Below are 8,172 nucleotides of genomic sequence, written 5' to 3'. Positions count from 1 at the left end.
TTTGAAACTTTAAAAAAAGATCTCCATTTCATTATTAAAATACAGTTTCATACAGAAAAATTCATTTTAATTCAATTGACACTAAGATGCATATGTGTTTCTAATCTCTATATATCTGATTATTACCAGTCATAGTCGGTTACTTTCTGAGCTCCTTTGTATCTATATTGATATAAAGTCATCAAGTGGATTTCATTGGTAATGATTATCACCTCTACTAATTAACATGAGTAAATATTTATGCTTCCTCCTCAAATATAACTCATTTTTTAATTTGTTGATTTTTTTGTGTGTATATCACACAGAACATCCCAAACCATCTTATTCATCTATACACCCAGTTCCCAGATGGTACCCTCACTAGCCCCCCCACAACTAGAGCCCTTATACTCTGTCTTCCCTGCTACTGTCCACTGTGTTGTCGGCACCTCCAGCTGTTCCCCACTACTTGTCCATCTGGTGAATCTAGTCAGCCTATCTAGAGGTCTTTGTTTTAAGAAGGTCAGCTGTTTCTCATCTAGCAGTCAGTTTCCCAGTTCTCTGCTGGGTTACTATCTGGGAATCCCTTTGGCCACGCTGGCCAACAACTCAGAAGGAGGTATGGCCTGTCTGGCATTGTTGCTTGCTATGTAGCCTTTAGCTATACATATGGTCTCTTATGAAATTAACCCAGGACTACCTGCCCAGGGATGACACCACCCACATGGACTGAGCCTTCTTCTCACATCATTCAACCATCAAGAAAATACCTCACAGACATGCTCAAAAACCACTCTGATGCAAGGAATTCACCAACTGATGTTCCCTCTTACCAAGTTATTTTGGATTGTGACAAGTTGATGAAAAACTAACCAATACAGACACATATTACACTTGCACACACATCCAACTATGTTCTCACAATGAGTCTCAATTTAATTAGTTTTTTTTTCCTCCTGGTCATTTTTGGGGAGCTTATTTTGCAAATTCAGTTTTTTTTAGCCAGATGTCCATTATTGTTATTGTTTTCTGATGAATGCAGTTTGTAGTATCCATCTTCAGAATTGGTAGCTGCCATTAGTAAAGAATGACAGTCTCTGTCCTGGCTCTTTCACAATAGCTCAGATTTTTAATCTTCACCTTAAAGAATTTATCTTTTGTTGATTCAATACTTCCCTCCTTAGAAGTAGAGTTCTTTGTTAAAGGTTTAGCTTCTGTGGCATCCTGGGATGCTTCAGAGACCATTAAGCTTAATGAGTTAACATTTTTTTCTTTCCCGAAGTGTATATGAGGTGCCTACTAAAAGATAACTTTTACAGGTCCGCCTGATTTATTCCAAAGAAATTCTCTTTTCAACAAAAGCTTTCAGAGTGAACTTTCATTCTAGTCTAAGAGAGGCAAACTTTGGTCTCAAGTGCTACATAATACCCCACATGTCACTTCTGTATTCTCGAACTATTATATAACCAAGCTATCAGTTACATCAAAGCTTGTCTCTCTATATAAAGTCACACTGACAGTAGACAATTGTCAATCCTTTTCTCTCCGATTGATTTTTTTCTCCCTCATAAAATTCCATTGAACAAAAGACACGTTTTCCTGTTTGAAATGGTATTTCAAATTTCACACATATTTATCAAAAACAGTCAAAGAGGAATAGATAATTTTTACCATAAGGTGTTTTTCTTTTTTCCATAGAGTCTATAAAAGATCAACCCCATGGGACCACCAGAGACCCTTTTCAGAAGCAAGTCTTCAAAGTACTCTGTTAGCCCAATGATACTTATCTCATAATAGAGAGACCCCTAAAATTCCTCTCTCCCTACCCACTCAATTTGAATCTTCAAAAAGAACTCCTGACGCAGAGGAAGAGAAGGGAAAAACAGGAAAATGCAGGAAGAGTCCCTGACCCACTGGCCACAGATATAGCCCATGGATGGAAGGCAACTCTGTGGGGTCACGCTCCTGCCACATTCTATTACAAAAGAAGCTGGTGTTTGGAGACACAAAAGGGCTCAATGACCTTCATCAGTCCTCTGTTCTGATTCCATTTCCGATATTCTGAAAAGATATGGCCGAACACAAAATCTTTAGTTCTATCAATTCTGCCATCAGCCAAAGAATACCCAACCAAGATCAGCTTGCCATGTTTTTAAACGTTCTGTGCCTGTGACCTTCTCTTGTAAAAGAGACAGGGGACAACTTACTACCAAATATTTTTGAGTTTATTATATGTCAGGAAATTTTTGGGATACTAAGACTGTATCAGTAACCCCACCCCAAAGGTCAAATTTTAATGCTGCTTTAACTTAGTTTACATTCTGCTAAGAGTTAGATTTTTTAAAGAGATAAATAAAAGACTATGGAGAAAGTAAAACAAGGAAGAACAGAAGAAAGGGAAAAAAGTAAAAAAAAAAGAAAGGAAGGAAGGAAGGAAGAAAGAAAAGCAAAACAGGGAAGAAGTATAGTTTTAATAGGGGGACCTGGAAGCTCTTTCTGAGAGTGTGACATGACAGCAGAAACTGGAAGCAGGCAAATGTAAGGCATAAGGATACCTGGGGTTATTAGGGCAATGCAAGAATCATTGCTGGGTGAATGCTTGAGAGCCAGAGGAAGACAGGAGCTGAGACCAGTGGGAGAAAGTGACAGAGTGAGGGAGTAATTGGAGGTGAAGTGAAAGAGCCATGCAGACAGAAATCTTATAAAGCTTGTCTTCCCTTGTTCTGTCAGTCTTTACCTTGAGTGAAATGTAAGACTATTTTAGGGTTCTGATCAGAACGATGTGATCTTAGAGTTTGGAAGGGTCGCCCTGTCTACCTATTCAAGAAGAGAGGAGACCAGAGCATGGAAGTCCACAAACAAGGAGATAGCAAATAGGATCTAGTATTTATTCAAGCTAGAGATGATGCCTTGGAGGTGATGAGAAAGGCTGAGTTTTGAACAAATGTTGAATGCAGAATCAGCCAAATTTACTCAAGGTAAGATTTGCTGTGTGAGGAAAAAAGATGAACCAAGAATGACTTTGAACTAAACAACTGAACATAAGAAGGTGCTACTGAGTCAGAGAAATCTGCAGCCACTGAGGTTGGGGGAAGGACAGAGTTTGGTTCTGTGTATGTTGCTTGAGAGGTCGTCTACATTTTCCATGGAGATGCTGAGTAGCCATTTAGATAAAGATAGTATTTATTACTTTTGATGTTTTAGGGAGTTCAAAGAGCTTAATGATCCAACCTCTATCTTTCCAGTCACACATCCACCTCCTCCCAAAGCTTAGCCTCACCAACTATTTTTGTGTTCATTCGCATCTCCCTATCCCGTTTCCTTTATTCCTCCATTTCTCTTTTTAAAAATACTTTTATTTTATGTATGCCTGCATGTATGTTAAGTGCATCTGTGTCATGCAATGTCCAAGGAGGTCAGAAGAGGGCGTCAGATCCTCTGAAACTGGCTAACAGTTGTTAGCTACCATGTGGGTGCTGGGAACTGAACCCAGGTCTTCTGCAAGGACAGTCAGTGCTCTTAAACTCTGAGCCATCTCTCTATTCCCTATTCTTCCATTTCATATTAGGCTTACTAACATTAATTCTGTCTAGTTCTGTTCTTTTATAGATCTAAACCACAAGGAGATAGATACTATTTGTTTAGGATAAATACCACTTTCTTCTTTTGTAACTCTAAAACACAAGAAGAGAGATGTTATCAGTTTAGGGTAAATGCCACCTCCTCCAGGCAGCTCCTCATGACAAATCTGGGTAGAGGCAAAAAGATGTTCTCCTTTGAGCACTTGAGTTGCTTTTCTTGTTGAGTGACAAAATATCTGACAAAAAAATTAAGGAAGGAAGGGTTTATTTTGGTTAATAGTTTGAGGATATTGTCTATCAGGGTGAGGAAGTTGTGACAGTAGGAGGATAAGGCAGGTGGTCAAATTGTGTCTCCAATAAAGAAGGAGGTGGGAGGAGAGGGAGAGAGAGATAGAGACAGAGAAGCAGATGAATGATGGTACTCTGCTCACTTTCTCTTTTGCATTTAGCTGAGAGTGCCAGCACACTCAAGATGAATCTTCCCTCTCAGCTAAACTTTCCTGTAAACAGGAATCACACCCATAGCTGTGTTTCCATGGTGATTCTACATTTGATCGAGCTGACAGTGAGGAATAACTATCACATACCTATAGAAAATATTCTGGAGATTTAATGGCAACCTTTATTGTATTAATTATTAATTAATAATTAGTTACTTAACAATCACTATACTTAAAGATTTCCATGACTTGCTAATACAGCATAGCTCCATAAAAATTAAACCTTCAGATTTAGGAAATATTGCAGAAGAGGGGGTAGAAAGGTGGAAGAACCAGAGTTTGGGGAGGACTAGGGTGAAACTGTGCTGGGCATGCCAGGTCCACTGCACTCATGAACTCAGAGGAACTCTAGCTTCCTGCACAAGATCAAGCAAGTCAACACTCCAGTGTGGATTGAGGAGAAGTCCACAAGGCTCCAACACTAGCTGAGAACTACTGGCAATTAATATCTGCTGGGGGAAGGAGAGTCAATTTTCTTCAAAGATGTAGCCTCTGGTAGGTTGTCCATGCTCCGTTGGATGATCCTACACCAGTGGCCATTAAGTCAGCTCTAACTAAACTCAGTGGTTTATAAAGAAACAAGAGAGAGGATATGAAATTGGGAGGGAGACATGAGGATGTCTGGGAGAAGTTGGAGGGGGTAGGAGCAATATTCCAAAATACATTGTATGCATGCATGAAATTCTCAAAGAATAAATACAATTTTAAATTTCAAAAATCTTAATTGTCCTTTTTATTGAGAGGTATTTGTTGAAAGAATATGTTATATTGCAGAAACAAAATCAGAAACTATCTGTTGAAAACATTTTTTTTTTTGTAATAGAACATTTGTCATGAAACTTGTTTGAACAGAGGCAAATCCTGAGTGATGCTCTCTGCTGAAGTTCTTTCTAACTAACCTGTTTAGAGTCTGGTGTCTAGCACAGTACATGGCACTGAGGACATATTTATTACATGTCTGTGGATAGTGGGACTAAATGAACTTGAGAAGTGGGCCACAAAGGTAGACTGTGTCCCTACAGTGTAAGCAACTGTGTAAAATTTATCATTGAATGGGATTGGGAATTTAAATTTCAGCCACTTGGATAAAATGTACCATGAAGAATCATTTCACATTAGTCATGTTATTATAACCTTCTGTAAAGAGCGTATTCTTAAACACGTCTTAGAAGTGCTAGGCTCCAAAGCCACCTGTCAATGCTGGTTTGCCAACATCAGATAGTTAAGAAGCAAATGTTTTTGAAAACAGCGGCTGCCAAGAATTTCTGAAGGAAGTGCCAGGGTGTTCTGGACTACACTAATTCCCTCAACATGCCAAGTTGCCTCCCTTTGGCCATTCACAGGCATGTGGTGGCCGTCCCCTCCACTTCTCCTGACTCACTGCTTCTCTACTTTACTTGTCAAGTGTGCTGCTCCTTGGAGTTTTTAATCCTCCAAGATGTGTGTGGCTTCCTTTCCACTGGCGTTCAGAGCATCCCATCATACCTAGCAAAAAAGTAGTCACCCCGTCACCACTAGTAAGTTGTTTTCATCTTCTCTCTGCTATAATTTTATGGAGGAGAGTTCTAGAGAGAGAATGTTCCAGAAATCAGAAATTACCCATCGTTAGTCCTACAATTCAGATTGTGCAGACTCTAAAAAGAACACCTTGAAAACATTGCTTAGCTGAGTCATGATACTTTGAAATGTTTAAATCTCTTTTTTAAAAGTATAAATTCCTTCAATTTAAAGGCGTGGGCTAGGTACTCTCTACAGATCTTCAGAGCTACTAGTACTGATAAGAGGGCCTGAGATTCAGATGTGACTATCCCAATTTCTGTTCTGAAAGGAAATTTCAGTGTGCCACAAGCACTCCTGGGATTACTGATTTACATGAGCAGTGAGGTTGATTTATTTCTTCCCTCCTTCCCACCCTTCTCCCACATGAAGTAATCTTTTGAAGCCTCCATTTCCTGAGTAGTATGAGAACCGTGGTAGATGTAATCAGATTCGTTTCCTGTTTGCCTATAGTTTCCAGAAACATGTCTGGGTGAAACTTTTGTTGTACTTCCCAGCTTCTCTGCCAAGATCCTTTACATCCATAGCAAATGGTGGATACCTATCTTTGAAATGATAGAGTTCATACTAATTGTCAGAACAATCAAATCATAATTAGAACTTTATTGGATAAAGAAATCAGTTATGCAGCAATCCTAAGCCCACTTGGCATGCAAGTGATGTTAAGTGCTTAATATAAAATAAGGTCATTATGAAGTTGCCCCAATCATTTCAAGACTCATTCAGAAGGTAAATGAATGCAGCTTAGTTATGCTGTAAAATATGAGCTCACAAATGAAAATAGCTATTGGATAAGACGTCTCAAATTCTAATTACTAAATACTACTGAGTAAAATTTATCATGTAACAAAATTTTATTGTTTGTCAAATTGATTTATCAGACATTTTGAAAACAATCTGATCTTCAGATAGGGATTTTAAAGCATACCCATAAATATACATTAAATATGTTAAAAATCATTAAAGCCTAATATCAAATTAATAAGTCAAAAATTAAGTTCTAATTCCTGCCTTAGTATGAATCAGTACTAACCTTTAAATTTATAAATGTGTATTTTCAAGTTGGATATGATATTTTTTATATGTTTTTTTTCCTGAAGAATAAGAGAAACAGAAAAGTAAAGCTTTCCAAGAATAAATGGAAAATTGTTTGTGAATCATTGTCTGAACACTGAAAATATATGATTGTAAAGTCCATACATTTTTCTCTATAAATTCTAAACACCATTATCTTGTGACAAGTAGCAGAGCATTTTATGAAGCAGAAGACTATAGTTCAAAGAAGTCATTTTTAAATTAAATTAACTATGAAATGTGGTAACATGTTTCCCAGTTAAGTTAGTCTATGCAAATATTTCTGAGGTTTGGGAGGCTCACCTGCTTTATCTGCACACTGCTTTGCATTTGAGTTTTATTTCTGCGTGTTGAGCACATCTCAGGGAGAATCACTTGTAGACATCTGGGAGGGTCCAGATTTAGAATGTGTCTCAAGAAAGAGAGGTTGTGTTTACTAACCTGTAACTCTTCCTTTGCTATTCTTTTTTAATGTCTTTATTTACTATTATTGAATGTATATGAGCATTTTGTTTGCATATATGTAAGTGTACCCATGCATGCAATGGCCGCCAAGGCCAGAAGAGAGTATCAGATCCCCTGGAACTGGAGTTACAGATGGTTGTAAGCTGCCACGTGGGTGCTGGGAACAAAACCCAGGTCCTCTGCAAGAGCAGTCAGTGTTCTTAATTACTGAGTCTTTCCTCCATGTCCTTGTTATTTTGACTTAAGTGTTTTCTTAACAGTACAGGTGGTAGAAAATCAAACCTCAGATCTGTGTGGTTTCCAACCTTAGATGTGATCTTCCCCGACCAAATTCTAGATCAAAACACAAAAGCTTTGGGGATGGAAAGATGGCCCAAGAGCACTGGCTAATCTTGCAGAAGACCTGGATTCAGCTCACAGCACCCACCTGGCAGTTAACACTGTCCTTAACCCCAGTTCCAGGGAATTCAACACCCTCTTCTGCTCACTCTCTCATGGAAATTGCATGCCTGGGTGTGCTTACATTCATGCAGGTAAAACACTCATACACATAAAACAAAAATAAATAAATAAATAAATAAACTATTTGAAAAGTAGATGATAGTAGATGAGCCATATCTGTTCTCGTTCAGCTTGGCTACAGCATTTTGAGACTCAATACCAACTCATTGTCTCATGAAGGTTTGAAGGTTATATTTATCTCCTGACACTTCACAGATACTGAACCTTATCTACTGCAAACAAGATTGTCATATTTTCATCTACCATTTGCCAGCTTCTGGAGACTTTCTGCATCCACCTCCACTCTTCTGAACCCAGCTATGCAATTTAAAATTCTGTGGTCTTTTGCCACAAGAGAGTTTTCTGGCCAAGTTAATTTTTTTCATCATTGTATAATTCTTAAAATGTTATTTTATTTTTGTTATTTTATGAATGCAAAACTACTCCTACAAAACTTTTATTTTCATAGTCAGAAAATTCAGTTTGACACATTAGAATTTAAAAGAATTTATAAA

The sequence above is a fragment of the Nannospalax galili genome, unplaced genomic scaffold, assembly GCF_000622305.1.
Source record: "Nannospalax galili isolate Female #2095 unplaced genomic scaffold, S.galili_v1.0 scaffold17, whole genome shotgun sequence".
Taxonomy (NCBI): domain Eukaryota; kingdom Metazoa; phylum Chordata; class Mammalia; order Rodentia; family Spalacidae; genus Nannospalax; species Nannospalax galili.
This window is presented reverse-complemented; position numbering follows the sequence as displayed.